Source organism: Lycium barbarum, chromosome 5, assembly GCF_019175385.1.
Source record: "Lycium barbarum isolate Lr01 chromosome 5, ASM1917538v2, whole genome shotgun sequence".
In the NCBI taxonomy this organism is placed as follows: domain Eukaryota; kingdom Viridiplantae; phylum Streptophyta; class Magnoliopsida; order Solanales; family Solanaceae; genus Lycium; species Lycium barbarum.
The window spans coordinates 128,040,941-128,060,141 of record NC_083341.1 but is presented as its reverse complement, the minus strand read 5'-3'; the positions used below and the strand labels follow the sequence as shown (position 1 = coordinate 128,060,141).

The 19,201-nt window shown below is 35.7% G+C and overlaps 1 pseudogene; it reads right to left on the bottom strand.

Annotated features, from left to right (window-relative positions):
* Window positions 1-260: 260 nt before the first annotated feature.
* On the bottom strand, window positions 261-4,384 carry LOC132642710 (protein NRT1/ PTR FAMILY 2.13-like; annotated as a pseudogene).
* Between the last annotated feature and the right edge of the window lie 14,817 nt (window positions 4,385-19,201).

Below are 19,201 nucleotides of genomic sequence, written 5' to 3'. Positions count from 1 at the left end.
ATTTACAAGAATAAATGTACAAAAGAATATTAAGATTTAAACTCGTGATCCCATACAATATATAGTAAATAAGATTCTAAGTATGTTCTATGGAACCGTTTGTTCACAGTTTGATAGCATTTTCGAGTTAGTCCATCATCAAGACAATCAATAAGGAAAATGGAATAAGTAAATGAATAAGCAACCAGGTATGTCAAAAACAAATCATATTTTTTTCATTAAGTAGATCAATTTTTCTCTGTTATTCTCGTATTTTTACAAGTTCATACATTGCTCTTATTTAACATTCTAGACTTCTCCAACAAGTCAACTTAAGCATATCCAATAGGCTAATTAACGAGGTACTATATACTAATCAACTAGCTAAATGCACTAATATGCATCTAATTAAGCAGAAGTTGCTTAAGGCTTGATGTCATAAAGTTCATGAACATCAGAATAAGACTTAATCTGGTCATCAACTACTAATCTAGTACTCTTGTACTGATATCGACGAGCAACATATATAAAGTAGAACAAATTCAACACTCCAAGTATTACAATAACATAGTAGAAATTGTCAACTCTACCAGCATTAATATCTTTAGTTAACCAATCTGGATGTCCATGTCCTCCAGTAGTTTTATGCAATATGTTCACCAATATGATGCTTAAATAACTCGCACCAGCGAATGTGCAAGAAAACAGAGAATTAGCGACACTGCTCATATTCTGAGGAAACTCCTTGTTGTAAAACTCGATTTGACCAATACTGTAAAAAGCCTCAGCAAATCCCATAAGTATTATTTGTGGATCTAACCACATAACTGTAATAGGTGCAATTCCATTAGGACTATTATGCATTACAACCGAATTCCTTCTCACTTTCTCAATTAGACCCGCTACAATCATGGACAAAATTGAGAAAACCATGCCAATTCCAATTCTTTTTAGAAATGTGATCCCACTTTCAATTCTTGTGATTTTTTTGATGGATGGTACGATTAGTCGGTCGTAGATTGGCAGCCATATCCCAATGGTGATCAATGATATAACAAAGATGGAACCGGGTGAGATTTGAAATTTGGGGCCGAGATGACGGTCCATTTTTAGAGCTTGTGACATTGTGAATGTGCCTTGTTGTGCCATTACTGTCAAACAAATTATCCCTGTTGCCCAAACTGGGATTATTTGAGAAGACATTTTACTTCTTCTATTTGTTGTATACTGCATAGTCTCCAATTATTTGAACAAGTACCATCAATGTTAACTTCACCCTCCGTTACTATAGCTGCTTTATTCAAAAACCTGGATGAAAATATTCTAGTACTTAAGTACAATAACATTTAAAGGCTGAATCTAAGTAACAATTAAATAAAATGTCAAGCCAATAAATTAAATTAGAGATGATGCATCACCTGTATTTATTGGTTGAAGGGAGTTTCTTCACTATGGACCCTTCCAGTAACGGGGGATCATAAAAGATCTCGTTACTCTCACACTTATTTGGAAGCTTAAGTGTACTTTTTTGTGAGTCGCGACAAAGACCTTAATGATGCTCGTGAAAATACTTCCTTCGGGCTTCACATAAACATACACTTTCATCCCGATGAAAAATAAAATGAGAGACAAGAATATGAGTACAGTAGGGATGCCAAATCCAATTACCCAGCTCACAGAATCTTGAATATACACCACAAGAGTAAGTGCAATGATCAGAATAACTGTAAATGAAGTGTAATACCAATTAAACAAGCTAGCAATTCCTTTTCTTCCTTCCGCAGTTGTTGAATCAAAGTGGTCCACCCCAAATGGGATGCTACAGGGACTTATTCCACCAGAGCCAATGGCCAAAAATCCAAGGCTCATTACTAGAAAACCCATCTGTGATTTGTTGCCTTTACATGCTTGGCCGACTTTGCAAGGAGGAGGGTGTAGTTGAGGTAACCAAGCTATCATGGTCAATGTCAGCATTCCCTGCCAAATGAAACAACAAAAAGAGTTTTTGAGACCATTAAACAAAGTCAAAATTGAGTGAACTAAAGCAACTTTCGAGAATTTGAGTGAAATTGCTATAATTTGACAAGAAAATATCACATGTTAAATTCACCAATGGCATGATTATTTCTTTAAGAGTAAAATGAGAATCACTGATAAAAAATCACTATTTCCCACAGAAAAATGTTCAGTGGTTATTCCCACTAAATGTCGGTGAGAAAAACCTAAATTGTAGTGTTTTCACACGGAAAAATTAGGAAGTTTATCAGCATTTCAATGAGAACTTGTTTTCCACCATGCATTTTCTCAGTGAGCTGGTTCAGTGAAAATGAGATGGAAAAATCATGTTTCATGACCAAATTTCCCACTAAATGTTGGTGAGAAAAACCTCTTTTCTCGTAATGAATGGTACGGTTAAATTATTTTTAAACACAGAGATGTTTTTTTATTTTTTTATTTATTACATAGGGATAGGGGAAGGGGGTTACAATGTGGGGATTTGAACCCTCACCAACAAGGTGAAAGTTCATGTAGCCTACCAACTGAGCTACTAGATCCCTACTTAAACACAGAGATGTGACATTCTTTGGAAACAAACTAAAAGAAATAGTGTGTGCCACGTAAATTGTGACATAGCGAGTATGAACTATATTTGTTGTCTGATGGCGGAGGCATACTGAAGCAAGCGGCCTCATTCGATTCGACATCGCTTCATCACAAAATGTTAATAATTGTCACTACAAGAAAGTATAGAATCACAACAATTTTTTTTATATATGGCAACAACTTAGTTTTATTGTTGGCAAATGATTTTTTTGTTGCCAAAGAATTTAATTTTGTTGCCATAGTATTGATTATTGTTGCAAAAAGTACTTTTGGCAACCAAAAAAAAAAAAAAGTTGTTGCACGTTGTTGCAATAACAGCCGTTGGGAAAAGTTCATGCGACAAAATATTTTTTTTGTTACCAAAAATACTTTTTGCAATAATAATCAATCTATGACAACAGAAAAAATTTGTTGACAGATATATGTTTTCTTGTAGTGTGCATAATATATAGTATCAAGGTATCATGGTAGCGGAGTTATTAGAGATCGAAAAACGCGTACGTACAATCATTTCGAAAAGGGTGCCAAAAGCAATAGTCCAAAATCGACCAATATATGCATCAGAAATGAAGGCACCGAGCAATGGTATGAAATTAGCAACTCCAGACCATATATTAAGAACATTGGAAGCAGCCACTTGGTCCATATGAAACACTGTTAATAAAAACTGTGTGAAGTTTAATAGCCCTATTGATGCTAATCTCTCAAATGTCTCATTCCCTGCAAGAATATAACCCTCTTTAACGCACTTGTAAGAGTTGGGACATGACTCAGTTGAGATATGAAAGAAAATACATAGTATTTGAAATAAAATATGAAAAAGGATATTTAAATGTTGACATTGTGTTTGGACATGACAACATACCTGATAAAATAATTGAGATGTCAGCATGCAAATTGATCCGAGCATCAGAGTTATAAAAAAAAGAAAAAGATAGAAGCTTTTGAAAGGGAAAGAAAGATGACCTATAACATAAGGTATACCTCTCCATCCAACAGGCTTTCTAGTGATCGTTTTGGGCAGAGAATCACTGGCGCCGCAGCTTTGTTTTTCCTCGTCGTCGTACTTACCATTTTCAAGCTTATTATTATTATTATTATCATTACATGAAGAAAGAGGAAAAGAACACTTAGTAAAACAAGCAAGCCAAGAAGTAGTCATCTGATTGTTCTTATATCATTATATCTTTCTTTTCTTTTTATGTTTTCCTAGGAGTTTAACCCTCCAATTTCTTCTATGAGTAAAGGGTCAAAAACATACTTAAACTATCACGTTTTTTTTTGTATTTCATACCTGAAATATCCAAAATGAGCAAAACACACCTAAACTATCACTATACAGTTAGCAAAACACACCTGAACTTATATACTATGATGTGTGTACTACACTCTCTTTTTTGTTTAAAAATAGTGCCACGTGGCACTCCACGTGGATAAATAATTCCACCGTGGCAGAAGTTTATTCCACATGGATAAATAAAAGGTTTAAAGTTAAAGGGGTAATATGTTTGGGTAAAATTAGAAATCACCGGTCATTGTAAAAAATTTGTAAAATTCACACCAGATATTCTCTTCTTCTCCGACATTGGTCTCATCTCTGCTATGGATGGTGTCTTGCTTTCCCCCATTAAGCTTCAATTTCATCATGGATTCCATATTAGTTGGTGATTTTCTTTAAAAAAAAAGTTAGGGTTCTTCATGTCACAAAATATTGGGGATTTTCTATAAAAAATTAGGGTTTTAAATATAATGAAGAAGAAATAAATGAACAAAATCTACACAGGAGAAGAAGAAATGAAGAAAAATGGTTGAGAAATGATGAAGAAGAAACGGGAGAGCTTAGGGTTTTAAAGAATTAATTGGAAAATTTTCAAAAATAAAAATAATAATGAGTCGGCAAAATATAGCTGTTACCTATGCCAAATGGACCAAAATTTTTTGATAAAATTTTGCTTCACGCGCTTTTAGGTGAGTGAGGTCAAACATTTAGTCTAGTCAGCGTCCAGGTGTGTTTTGCTAACTGTATAGTGATAGTTTAGGTGTGTTTTGCTCACTTCGGATAGTTCAGGTATTAAGCATAAAAAAGGTGATAGTTTAGGTGTGTTTTTGACCCTTTACTCTTAATAATTGACTACTTCATCTTACTATTTATAGACTATTTTGAGCAGACAATTAAATTCAATGGCGTATATGGTTTGGACACACATGGGGAAGGTACAACATAGCGAGATACGTTGAGTGAATGATTGTGTACTATGGCTCACGTGTGCTATTTTGTTTTCCATTCGGTGTCCGGGATTCGACTAAATTCGGTTCGCGCCCGAAAATCTCACATTCACTATCTAATAAAGGTGATTTCATATTCAGGACTCGAGTTCAAAATCTCTAATTAATGATACAAGAGTAGTTACTACTCCATAATTATTTAATATGACGTCAAAGACAATCATCTGAAGCTCAATGCGACCAATCAAGTCCTCTCTACTCCGAAGTGGAACCTCACAATCGGATACTCAATCTACCACAATAACCTCCCCCCCCCCCCCCCCCCCCCCACCCCCACACACCACAAATGGAGCTGAGACCACATAAATATCAACTAAAAGTTAAAATCAAGTTCTCGCTCCAAACAAGTAGCAAAGTATGGAGACACATATGAAAAGGTAGAACGAGGTTCTATCAATGCAAATGTCGCGTGTGAGCAAATTGTAAGTATACTTGTGAAAAAGTACTCCTAACAAAACAACTTCATATCTAGGGCTCGAACCCAAAAACTCTAGTTAAAGATAAAATAGTACTTACTACACCACAATCCTTGTTGGTGCCACTGACGTATTTTGAGTAAGATAGACTGATATTCTCCTTTTTAATCTAATTTAAGAATAATATTACTTTCTATAGAATTTGTAAGTCGTCAATTTTAATATCCCACATAACATATTAAAACCATAAAATTTAATGAGCATTCTAGCACATTAATCATTATATACATTTTTAATTTAAGATTATAAGACTCAAAAGTTATCTTGTTTTCTTAAATTTCGTGTCCAATCAAATGATTAAGCATGTAAAATGAGACAAAGAGACCAGAGAGTACCCAAAATTACTTCGAAATTATTTACAGACCTGTTGCATATTAGGAGCCGTTTGGACATGATTTGAAATCATGAGATGAAATCATGTTTGGATATGCAATTTGGATTTCTTAAGTTGTATTTTTTCTTATAGACATAAAAACCCCACAAGTTGTGAAAACTATCAAAACTTTCCCAATTCTTATACAATCTTACAAAATGAGAAGCAAGTCATAGTTCATAACAAAATTAATACGCTACTAGAAAGCCTTTATAAAAAATACAACATCAATTAATCAAACTTTAGTTCATGAATAAAATGGAAAATTGAACATGAGTTGTAGACTTGTAGTGTAACTACTCTTTAATATAATCCTCCCACATGGTTGGTAAGAGTAAATTTGTTATAAATATACTACCAACTTGTTGATCTTTTAATATTTGATATAAATGGTTGGTAAACATGATTGATAAATATATCACCAACTTATGGGGTTTTTTTTTTTTTTTTTTACAAAATATAAAGTTATGGGTCAAGTTTTACATTTAAAAATTTGAAATCATGATTTGAAATCTCAAATCATGCCTTTTTGGATGATTTGGGATTTTATCTCATGAAATAAAATCGCATGTCCAAACGCTGATTTCATCTCATGACAGGAAATCGCATGTCCAACGCCTACTTAGATAAAACTACACTCCCTCCGTCTCAATTTATGTGTCAGTCTTTTCCTTTTAGTTAGCCCCTAAAAGAATGAGATATTTTTATATTTAGTAATAATTAAATTTAAAATGTTCGTTTTACCCTTAATGAAATGATTTACCGCCACACAAATATTATGGCTTATTTTAGACCCCAAATTTTAAAAAAAATTATTTTTTTAATGTGTAAAAATATTTAATATATGTTGTTAGTGGTTGTCATTCAATCGTTTTGCCGTTGGAATGGTACTACAGCTAAATATGAGTAAATAGTTTATCAATGAAGATATATGTCCACAATAATAACAACCACTACTACTACAACAACAACAACAGATCCAGTTGAATTCTACAGTGTGGGGTCTGGGGAGGGTTAAATGTACGCAAACCTTACCCTCGCCTTGGAAGGTAGGGAGGCTGTTTCCGAAAGACCCTCGGCTCAAAAGAAAACAAGAAAACAAGGGGAAAAAAGTCAGATACCGACAAGAAAATCAAAGCAATGCGAAAATGAGAAATAACAAGGGCAAAGAAGTCATGATAAAATAGGATGGAGAGACAAGACCTAACACATAAAATCAGGAAACAAAGGGCAATAAAAAGTAGAGCAAAACTACGCCTACTAGTGCGACAAAAAAGCGAGACTACCTACTAGCCTTCTATCCTAATCTGAGCCCTCCACAACCTCCTATCTAAGGTCATGTCCTCGGTAATCTAAAACTGCGCCATGTCCTGCCTAATCACCTCTCCCCAATATTTCTTTGGCCTTCCCCTACCTCTCCTAAAACCGTCCATAGCCAACCTCTCACACCTCCGCACTGGGGCATCTATGTCTCTCCTCTTCACATGCCCAAACCATCTCAGCCTCGCTTCCCGCATCTTGTCCTCCACCAATGCCACTCCCACCTCATCCCGGATGTCCTCATTCCTGATTCTATCTCTCCTAGTGTGCCCACACATCCACTGCAGCATTCTCATTTCCGCGACTTTCATCTTCTGCATGTGAGAGTTCTTGACTGGCCAACACTCTGCCCCGTACAACAGATTCGGTCTAACCACCACTTTGTAGAACTTGCCCTTAAGTTTTGGTGGCACTTTCTTGTGACACAACACTCCGGAAGCGAGCATCCATTTCAACCATCCTGCACCAATACGATGTGTGACATCATCGTCAATATCCCCATTTCCTTGTAAAATAGACCCAAGATACTTGAAACTTCCTTTCTTTTGAATGACCTGGGTACCAAGCTTCACTTCTACGTCAGCCTCCTGAGGTACACCATTGAACCTGTACTCCAAGTACTCTGTTTTGGTCCTACTCAACTTGAATCCTTTAGACTCTAACGTTTATCTCCAATCCTCTAGCTTAGAGTAAAATCCGCTACAGTCTCATCTATCAAGACTATGTCATCCACGAACAACATACACCATGGCACCTCACCTTGAATTTGTCGCGTCAATCCATCCATCACCAAGGCAAATAAAAATAGGCTAAGGGCTGATCCCTGATGCAAACCCATCAGAACTGGGAAGTGCTCCGAGTCTCCTCCTATAGTCCTCACTCTGGTCTTGGCTCCATGATACATGTCCTTGATAGCTCTAATGTACGCCACAGGTACACCTTTAGCCTCCTCCACAGAACCTCTCTTGGCACTTTATCGTAAACTTTCTCTAGGTCGATGAATACCATGTGCAAGTCCCTTTTCTGCTCCCTATACTACTCCAATTATCTCCTAACAATATGAATGGATTCAGTAGTAGAACGCCCCGGCATGAATCCGAACTGGTTATCTGAAATAGACACGCCTCTCCTCACCCTCATCTCTACCACCTTTTCCCACACTTTCATAGTGTGGCTTAGCAGCTTGATACCTCTATAGTTGTTGCAACTTTGAATGTCGCCCTTGTTCTTGTACAAAGGGATCATTGTACTCCACCTCCATTCTTCGGGCATCTTCGCCGTCTTGAAAATGACATTAAACAACCCAGTCAGCCACTCCAAGCCTGCCCTGCCTGCACTCTTCCAAAATTCCCCAGGAATCTCGTCAGTTCCGATCGCTCTTCCCCTACACATCCTACGAATAACACCCTTAACCTCGTCGACCCTTATGCTCTTACAATAACCACAATTGCGATGCCTCTCAGAGTACTCCAAATCTCCCAACACAATGTCTCTGTCCCCTTCTTCGTTCAAGAGTTTATGGAAGTACGACTGCCATCTCCGTCTAATGGGAGCTTCCTCCACCAACACTTTGTCATCCTCGTCCTTGATGTACTTCACTTGATCCAGGTCGCGTGCCTTCCTCTCTCTCGCCTTGGCAAGTCTGAATAACTTCTTATCCCCGCCTCTATCCTCTAGTTCTGCATTAAGGCGTTCAAACGCCGCCGTTTTCGCTGCCGACACTACCAACTTCGCCTCCTTTCTCGCTATCTTATACTTTTCCATATTTGCCCGCTTCTCTTCGTCATCCTTGCTGTCTACCAGTTTCGCATATGCCTGCTTCTTTGCTTCCACTTTACCTTGGACTTCCCCACTACTAATGTTGTATATATAGTACTGCTAAAGACAATTTGTTCTTACTCGTTCGAGCCAGGGGTGTATCTAGCATACTAGATGGGGTTCAATTGAACCCTTAACTTTCGACGCGGAGTATAAATTTATGTGTAAAAAATTATTAAAATTCTAACAAATAGTAGATATGAACCTATAACTTTAAATATATAATGGGTTCAATACTAAAAATCTTAAAGTTAAACCCCTAAAATTTAAATCCTGAATCCGCCTTTGATCCGAGCGACCTCACATAACCATCACCATGAGGCGACGCCATTGTAATTTGAATTTGGTTTTAAAAACTTTAAATAATTTAAAACTTATATACATCAACATATGCCTATTATTGTGTTTGACATGTTGTCGCATGTTACTTACTATTTTTGTTAGTGCTTTTCCAAAAAGTGAGCCGGAAATATCTTATAAAAATACTTTATCATATTGTCAAGTGCTCAATCAGAACAGATCATAATTCGAGTGTCCAAATAAAATTTACTGACAAATTTAAAGGGTTTTCCGATTATATGTTGTCTTTTATTTTTCTTCTAATTTTTGTTGTTGACACCCAATTTTGTCCCGCCTTCCCTAAATATTTATTTACATTTCTAGTATTTTTGGCAATTCAAGAAATAATTATTTATATTTTACCATAATTATTAGCTTTTATTAATACCAGTGTTTCATTATTTTATTGCAGTCACTAGTTGTTATTATTTTTTGTTACCGCTATTATTATTATTATTATTATTATTATTATTATTATTATTATTATTATTATTATTATCATTATCATTATTATTTTATTATCATTATTACCAGTATTATTATAATTTGCATTATAATCATTTCAGCATTTTTACCAGCTTATGCACACGCACCGCATTTATTTTCTCGCAATTAAATAATAACGTTTACTTACTGTTGAATTTCAAATATATTATCGCACGGCTATTACGACTTCATTTTATTTTTATCTGAGTACTAATAAATACATACTTTTATATGAGATAATATTTTAACACACGTTAGCATATAATTAGTTAAAATGGGTCTTTTATTTAAATTTAGGAGCCAAGCTATTTCTCTATATTATCCCATCTTTTAATTCATCAACCCAATTAACCATCATATTTTCGGATTAGCCCAAACCGACCAGCCTAACATTCACTACGACCCGACCCGACCCATCGTTTAAATAACTTTTAGGGTTTTTTTTTTTGTTGATCATCCGCCGCACCCCTCTCCCTCTCTCTTCCTCTTCGTCTCTCTCTTCTCCTTCAACGAAGACGGCAAATTCGCAGTCGTCTTTCGACCTCCCCAGGCCGTGCATGGCCATTTCGGGGAAGACATTTAATGCCCTGTACCTCCCCATCCAGATCCAACCGTATAAGGTTTGTCTTCTTCGTTCTTTCTCGGCTCCGATTTGAGCAGCCCTTAATGAGTTTTGTCATTTTTTGCGAGTTCAAACCGTTTTATCGGTTCCTTTCACTTTCGGGTACAAAGAGTTTTTAATGGTTTTTGTTTTCTTTCCTCGTGGTTTCTGATTCAACAACAGAAAAAGCCTTAACGTTGATTTGAAAATATATGACCAGAAATCCCGCCCAATATTTCAGTTGTGAAGCCCTAGCAAAACCCTAAGTTCACCACTATAAATAGTCGATTCTGGGTTCGTTTAAGGGGGAGTTTTTCTTGAGCCGCCATAAGATCCCTAAAACATAACAAGTTTTATAACCCCGAAAATCTCTAAAAAATATAAGTCTTTTAGTCTCCTAGGATTCCCTGAAATACTAGTTCTGTTAGCAGTTGCAATATTGTTCAGTATCGAGTCACAAAAATACTAAATCCTGTTCTGTTTTTGCTTTGAGTGTTGGTTTGAATCCGCGCATACGCGAGTTCGAATTTGTTGGTGTTCGAGGTATATCGGAGATTCGAGCCCTACTTCGCTGCACCCGAAGAAGGTAATATACCTTCCATTAGTTATTTTTTTTAATACATGTTTGAGTGCTTTAAACTACTTATGTGATTTGTTTGGTAATTTATGATTTAGCTCCTGCTTGTGGTTGTTTTAGTTGTATTAGGCATGTTTAAGCTTAGATTAAGCCTGTTTCTAGTTCTGTAGTTGTTTCGTTTTACGTTATGTGTCAATTTGGGGTTAATCATGTGCTTGTTAGGTCTACATTGCTTATTTTGATTAGTTCTGTATATTAGTTTAGAGCTTGCTAATTACGTGTATAACCTTACCTTTTAGTTTGTTCCGTAGTGGTTCATTTTATGTCCTGTTTTGACTAACCATATGTTATTCAGCTTATAGCAGCTTAAGTATAGTTTGTATGCTCAATAATGATTGGCCACAGATTAGTTCAGGTCTGTGGCTGCTTATGTTATACCCCGCATTTTTAGAGCCTGAGCGTGACATGTGCTTCCTCAAACATTGACAATCACGTTGTTACTACATAATTTAAACTCACGTTGATAGTATTATATTTCGTATTTTTTGTACGTCGGATTATTCGTAAGCGGAGGTGGGGCCCACACATCGAGATTTTTTTGGAACACGTGACAAGTTATATGAATCACATATGTGAAGTTAAACACAACTCAAGAAGGACCCTTGAGCCAAATCAAAGTCGAAGTCCTCCAAACAAATATTTTTAAGTAACGTTTTCGGGTGATCTGACTTCGAGGGGCAAAAACGGTATTATAAGTTTGGAATTTGGAAAAACACCAAGAAATATAAGTTGTAGATAATTTAATTATCTTTCCAACCATATGTCGTGGATCCACATGAGACGTCGGGATAAGGATATATGAACGTTTTAAGGCAGAAAGGTCAGTGGGCTAGGCCCAATCCGGGCCCAACCGGTTTAGGCCCATGACCCATGTTTATTTAAGTGATATATCAGCCTTTTCTCCTCATTTTTCAGAACAAAACACCCAGAAAATTCTGGAGAAAAAGACAGAAGAGAGCTTAGAGAGAAAAGATTAATTTTGACCAAAATCTGAGCCCCGAATCCTGAAGCCCGTGAAGAGAAAAGTGTTCTATGTTGCGTTGCCTCCAATTTGAGCTAAAAATCAACCAAAAAGAAGGGGGATGGACGTGGTGGCTGCACACTTGAGGTAAGATTAAGGTTCCTTTTCATTGCTAATAAGTTTATTTAGAGTTCTACCGAACTAGAACGGAGAAAATAGTGTGATAAATTCGTTTGTTGGCGTTGTGAATTATGGAATGAGATTTGAAGAGAATTTTGAATGAAAATAAATGCATTCAACTTGTAGAATGTGGAGGATGTCGTTATTGATGTTGTTAGTATTAATTTCGACTCCCTTACGGAAATAAAATTATTAAATAGTTATATCGCAAATTTGGTTGGTTGAGGAATGTAGAAAATAATGTGTGGGCTGTTTTATGGCATACGTTGGTATTGGAAATATTATGATTAATGTTGGTATTGTTGTTGTTGTTGTTAGTTGCTGAATTGAGAATTCGGGCTAGGCATATAAACAGGGGAGATGCTGCCCGATTTTCGGTAGAATATAAAATAGTATAATTTGAAATATGGTACAAATGTGCGACGAAAAGGCTAACATTAGCATAAATTCCTTTTAAATGTAGACTTACAAGCTTGGACGAATAAGCGTAGCTTATAAGCGGTCGAACAGGTATGTAAGGCTTACCCTTTCTTTCTTTTGGCATGTCCTAGAGCTAAGTAAGGTATGACATGACACGCACCTTGGGGTAATTCTACTCTTTGATTCCGAGCTTGGTTACGATGCTTATTTTCTTTTGTCATAAGCATGTTTCGTATGGTTGAGTCTATTGTATGATTAATAAATGAATAAACTACTTCATATGGTTTTGATATATATCCATGATTCCGAAGCTCTGTTTGATATGTTTCTGAGGCCGTCTATGATTCTGATTCACTTCTGATATAAGTATGTCTAATATGATCGAGCTTGTTATATGATTGAACAACGGGATGAGCATAAAGAGTTTTGTTTCTAAAAGAGTTCTGTGAGTTTTAATGTCCCTAACTTTCGTAAAAGATCTCGGATTTGTTTTGAAATGTTCGTAAAAGTTCTATGGTAAAAATGTCTGTAACTTTCATATACTAACTCCGATTGACTTGAAACGTGTTTATGATCCTTCAAATGTCGGTAAGAGTACGTATTTGTCAAGTCTTAAAATTTATTTGATATGCATATAGTTTCTCACTACTCTGCTCGTGCATGTGTCATTGCCTCCTTCACCGAGTCCCGGGCCGGTATGTATCGTGCGTATGGTTCGCCGAGTCCCTTGCTTAAGGTTCGGGTTCCGTATATATATTCCGGAGTATGATGTGTCCGGTTCTGGGGTACCGTGTATATATGTCCGGTCCCCGGGTACCGTGTATATGTTATGAAGTATGATGTGTCCGGTTCCCCGGAGTATGATATGTCCCGGGTACCGTGTATATGCTATGATGTGTTATGTGACGGAGATGTTCGGAGATATGAAATCTTCTGGAGTATGATGTGTTATGGCGCCAGTGACAGGAGTGGCGACCATGTTCCTGTGCCCTATGCATGACCTTGATATGCATCATTTGTGTTTCAAAAGTAAGCATTCTGATATTCTGGATAAGCTACTTACCCTCTGTATTTCTTCTGATTTATGATGTCAGCAATACAATATATATGTATGGATCGGGCTGCACGTTCCGCAGCAATATAATATATTTATGGATCGGGCCGAATGTTCCTCGGCAGTATATATTATATTTATGGATCGGGCCAAACGTTCCTCGGCAGTATATATTATATTTATGGATCGGGCCGTACGTTCCTCGGCACTATTATATTACATATGGATCGGGCTGTACGTTCCACAGCACTATCAGTTATATGTATGTTTGTATATGATGATATGTATGTGATGATATACAATGTCGGCACGCACGGTCTGTGTTTGGAAAGTAAGCATTTTGGTACTCTGGATGGGTTACTTACTTTCTGTACTCCTTCTAACATATGACTTCGGCATAAATGATTTGCGTTTGGAAAATAAGCATTTTGGTATTCTGAATGATGTACTTACCTCTGTACTGCTTGTTTCGGTTATGGTTCCGTTTTCTGTATTCCATGCCTTATATGCAGAGTACATTTTCCGTACTAACCCTTCTTCTTCGGGGGCTGCGTTTCATGCCGCGCAGGTACACCCAGATGAGTTGAAGCTAATATGAAAGATGTTCCAGCGGCGTTGGCAAGCTCCACTTTCTCCTGGAGTGCTGCCGAGTCAAAGTATATGTGTTATGATTTCTGATTAATGTTAGAGACTTTGCAGACAGAGTCGTGGGTATTGGAAGTCAGTCTGTAAGCGGCTCCATCAGCCGGTGTGTCATTTTGTGTTATGTTATAAAGTCCATGTGGTTACAGATTTTATTTGATTAAAGAAAGATGAAAAGAATATTCTGAAAGCATTTACTATGAATTTCATTTGCATTTGATTTAAGAGTCCAAAGAGATTATATGTGTAATAAGTGTCTGCGGGTTCGCTCGGCCTTAAATAAAGGTCGGGTGCCCATCATACCCTGATCAAGATTAGGGTGTGACAGCTTAGTCGTGTCATACATGTCCAACTTTGATTAGTTGTGCATCAGTTAATCTGTGGTTTTGCCTGACTATGCCTTTATGTGATATCACATGTTAGTTTAGGTCTACTATTATTCCATATACTAGTTTAGCAGAAATCCTGTTGATACAACTATGTATGCTCATTGAGATATTTTAGTAGTTTAATATAAAATGGAATGTTGTTTTCAGTTTGATGTCTCTTTCATATTAGCTGAGCATAAGCATATTTACCTTTTGTGCTTCTTGAGTTGTGGGTCTCCATTTAACTTGAGCCTTGTTTGTCATTTGTGTCATGGTAACTTAACTTAAAATATGATATTTTCTTTTCCTTATTTGACTAAAATATGTTGTTAAGGTCAGCTGATAATTAAGAAATGAGTTTAATATGTCGGACTAAGTCATAAACCTATATTCTAAATCTCCTCTATCTATACTAGAAATGCCAGCCTTTTGTATTAATCCCCGTAGTTGTGTGATACCTCCGAGAAATTATACCTTTTGTTTAAAATGGTTAAAGGATCATCATACTTGTAACTGTTCATTGTGTTTATTTTGGTATATCTTTTTTGGTTTGAAATACGCAAGATGCCCATGAATTTTCTTCCTCTTTTCTTTGCGTTTTCGAATCTGATCATGTTGTACCTCTCCCTTCTCCTTGCATGTGTTCTTTTGTTTCCAAACAATCTGGTATCTGCCCTGTTAAAAATGAATCCAGCATGCGAATTTGATTGTTTGTCTGCTGAAGGTTATGCTCTTTCTGTGAGTGCATGTTTCAAATATCACTGCATAAAGTCCTCGTCTCAGCAGTGTCAAATGTTGCCTAGGTCTCTTTGTTTATCTTTCGCTTAAAACTCGAACATTTTGCTGTTAAACCTGCAAACTACCATAGTGTTACTTGTGAGTCGACTGCCAGTGCTGTGTTGCCTATCTGCTTGGCTATTATGTTTGTTTGGAACCATGGTCATGCTAGTAAGAATTCCCTGTGCTATTGTTCTGTTTGCCCGTTCTTTGTTAACTATTGGTTGTTATAATGTTAAGCCTAGCTGATACTGTTTTCGATGTTTTTTTTTTTTTTCAGATTTGAATTTTTGTGTTTAGCATAGTCGATTGGTTGGAATATTTTCAATACATTTATAAGTGTTTTAATCTGGCCAAGGCAGTGAGGTTGTGCGTCCATATATTTGAAGTATATTCATGAAAATACATTAATAGGGAGGTTAGATTGGTCATTACGGATCAAGCTTGAACCCTCCTCGGTGTTACCCATGCCTGGGATTCATAAAATCCCTTGGAACTTGTGCAACATCGGGAAGGCGGGGGCAAAAGCTTTCCGATATTGACCTTCTATACATCCTTATGAGTGTGTATACATGAGGTATACTTCAAATATACATAGAATATACACAATCTGCTGATTTGTTTGAGTTTATATTTTACGTGTTTAATATTATTCATTGGTCGTATACTAATTCTTTTCTTTTTATTTTATGCATGACCTTCGCATACGAGTCCGAGGAACTCGTCTTCCGGATTCGATGTTGGGCCAAGGCCCAACAAAATATCATCTCCCCCTCACGGTTCAGTTCTGTCTGCAGCCCCTATTCAAAAGAGAATAGAAAACAAATTCTGGGCCAAAGCCCAATAAGACAACCAACAGCCGCAGCAGTCTATGTAAAGAAGTTACCGGGCTAAAAGCCCAACAGCAGCAGATCAGCAGTCCCAAAATGGGCTGGCCCATTTGATATTATTTGCCCTTTCATTTTATTTTGTGCATATTTGTATTATGCAACTAATTCTTTGTTTGTTTTGTTTTCTTAATTTAGATAAATCCTAATGAATTAGTAGTTTTAGTTTAGAAATGGGTAGTTAATTTAGGGAAGACTAACAATTAATTCCATAAGTTTACTATCTTCTTTCCATGATTAAAACTATTTACAATGTCTAATATTTATTTTATTTGGAATAATTGATTTGCAAAATGACATGATTATATATTTAAGCTAAAGAGAATCATGATTTATACTTACTATTTTAAAAATTTCAAGACGTCACTAATATGTAAATAATAACTTAAGTATATTTTATAAAACATTGTTTCCATGATTCATTCAACTATACATATTTTAGCCGAGCCTAGTTAAATAAAGTTAGGAAAAGAGAAAGAAAATTCATCACCCTTTGCATTCTATTTATAAAAAATAAGTTTAGATTAAACAAGCATATCTAATCAATAGAATTTTAAAGCTTCATTTACATTATTTTAAACCCTTTTGCATTCTATTTATAACAAGTCTAGATTTCTACATATAATGTAATTTTATTTCAAGTTTAAATTGGCTAGGTCTTCTCTTAAAAGCTTTTATTTACATGCAAACCATTATATTTTGCAAGCCTCTTTTTTCTATTAAAGCATAGCAATATTTATAGTTTGTAGCATTGGAAGTCTCTTTTGTGCAAATTAATCTACAAGTCCTATTTAAATAGCATTATTAATATTCTTTCTTTAAAATCTTAACAAACTCTATAAGTCTTATTTTAAAATAGCCTTTAAAGTTCTTCTTTATACAAATTATTATATTTTTGTAAATCTTATTTTAACTAACATTATTTCCTTTAAAACTTTAGCAATGGTTGTAAGCCATTTTCTAAAATTTAAACACTATATTTAGCCTTAATTAATTAACCTAAGTTTGGTCGGATAACTGTAGTTTCGGATCCTAGAGGATGCCTAACCCCTTCCCTTTAGGATAATTAGAACCCTTACCTAGAATCGTAAGTTAAGCAGACCATTAACGGGGTTTAGTTAACTTTACCTTAGTTAAATAATTAGGTGCCCTAATTCACCTTAAAATCAATTAGGTGGCGACTCCTTAAAAGCAGAAAATAGGAATCTCCAATATGTTGTACTCCAATTTGGACCCGGTTTAAATGGGGTATAACATTTGTTACATTTTCAGGGATGGGAAATGTGACTGAGAATAACTGACATTTGATTTAAAATTTACGAGTTCATATATACCGACCACAAGTTATACTATAATACTCCATTTGTCTCAATTTATGTGATACACTTTCCTTTTTCCCAAAAAAATGATACATTTCTATATTTAGAAACAATTTAACTTAAAACTTCCTCTTTTGCCCTTAATTAATAAAATGATTTAGATCCACACAAATATTTATATCTTATTTTACACAAGCTTCAAAAGTCTTCATTTTTTTCGTAAACTTCGTACCTAATCAAATTATATCACATAAATTAAAACGGAGCAAATAATAATTATGTACACCGTTAAATATCTATAAATACTTAACCATAACCAAGCCTCTACCTTTCCACCCCGGATTGCAGAAGACCAAAAGCTCACCTAACCATGGTTCTAGAGAATGAATCAAAAGAGTTGCTCACTTGACAAACACAGAGAAACAGAATGTCACTTCTACGATGAATTCAACGATTGTTGGTCTACATTCTATTATCGTATGTTTTCAATATAATCATTCGAGGATTGGTGGTAATACTTCAAAATCTTACCACCACTTGTTTGTGTCTTGATTTTTTCCTATAGGTGGCAAAAGGGGTTTTGCGTTATTGGGTCCAAACATTTTGATAATCCCTTGATCTTGCAATTCAAGTATACGACGAACCAAATATGCCAAGTGTTAACCAGCTAGCATATGTGTAGAGACGCATGACAATTACAGCATCCCAGAAGCACCAAAATCCTGTGGTCCACTTCACATTTATTTCATTCACAATGATTATTCAAGTCTGACCAGAGAACGTCGACCGAATGCAACGCTGGTATGACATACTAGTCCCTATCAAATTATTCGTCGTTTTTATTTTGTTTTATATGTCCTCTAAAAAATATTAATTACGAGGGTTATTTGACTTAACTATTTTATCCTTATTTATGTCTAAGTTATAATCTCTCCGCATTAAATCTCCATTAATGACAAAATTCTACTAAGGGTAAAATGAAGAAAATAAAATTAATTATTCCTCAAACTTCTAAAAAGACAAATAATTTAAGATAATTATTTTTAGTAATCAACGACAACAACAACATACCTAGTGAAATCTCACATTGTGGGGTCTGAAGAGGGTAAATTGTATAGAGACCTTACCTCTCTACCTCCAAGGTAGGAAGACTGTTTCCGAGAGACCCTCGATTCAAGAGAAAGTATGGCAAAAAAAAATCAAATAAAAATAAGCAATTTAAAGCAGTATGAAAATAAAAATAACGAAAGCGAAACAGCTCAACGCGACCTAAAAAGGACCTCAACGATACTCAAACTTGGTGTATTGGAAATGAAATCCGTATTTAAGAAATTCAGTGAGTGTCTAAGTAAGCTCCTCTTTCCTCCGTATCAGTCAAGTGTTGGGTTATGACTTATGAGTGAACATTTTAATAATAAAATAATATATTAGAGTGCTACCTTATTAAGATGTCTTTGATGCTTCATTGCCCACGTTCATAAGGCAGAAATGTGGCCTCCTTTTTTTTTTTTTTTTTTTGGTTAAAAGAAATGTGGCCTTAAAGTTCCCTTTAACGACATTGGTGGTGGTAAGAATTTGTCCATTATTTTTTATTGTAACTCTCGTAACGTCTACCGATCATTATCCTTCCATATTCTCAAAATTGATTACCCCACTCATCCACTTATCATTCAA